The following is a 297-nucleotide window of genomic DNA, read 5'->3' as shown; positions in this document are numbered from 1 at the left end:
ATCAAACATTCATACTACCTAGTATTCGGAAAGTGAGTTGTGAGGGATCTCAGACTGTGATGTACTGTATAAATGATCTGAGAAGGATCAGCCTCTAATGCAAATTGCATTGCTTCACCCACACAGCCCTTTGCAGCTTGAGTTTCTGGCTCAGACAGCTATTTTGCATGTATGTGGAAGGGGGAAGCTGGACTGTAGTGCAGCTGGAAGAAAAGAACAGAAGAGAAAGGGTAGGAAATGATGTTTTTCTTAGAAAACGACTTTCAAGACAGCACAGGCATTTGGGTGTTGCATCCC

The sequence above is a fragment of the Zootoca vivipara genome, chromosome 2 (genome assembly GCF_965207765.1).
Source record: "Zootoca vivipara chromosome 2, rZooViv2.hap1.1, whole genome shotgun sequence".
NCBI lineage: Eukaryota > Metazoa > Chordata > Lepidosauria > Squamata > Lacertidae > Zootoca > Zootoca vivipara.
The sequence above is the reverse complement of the archived record's forward strand: the minus strand, read 5'-3'. Positions refer to the sequence as shown.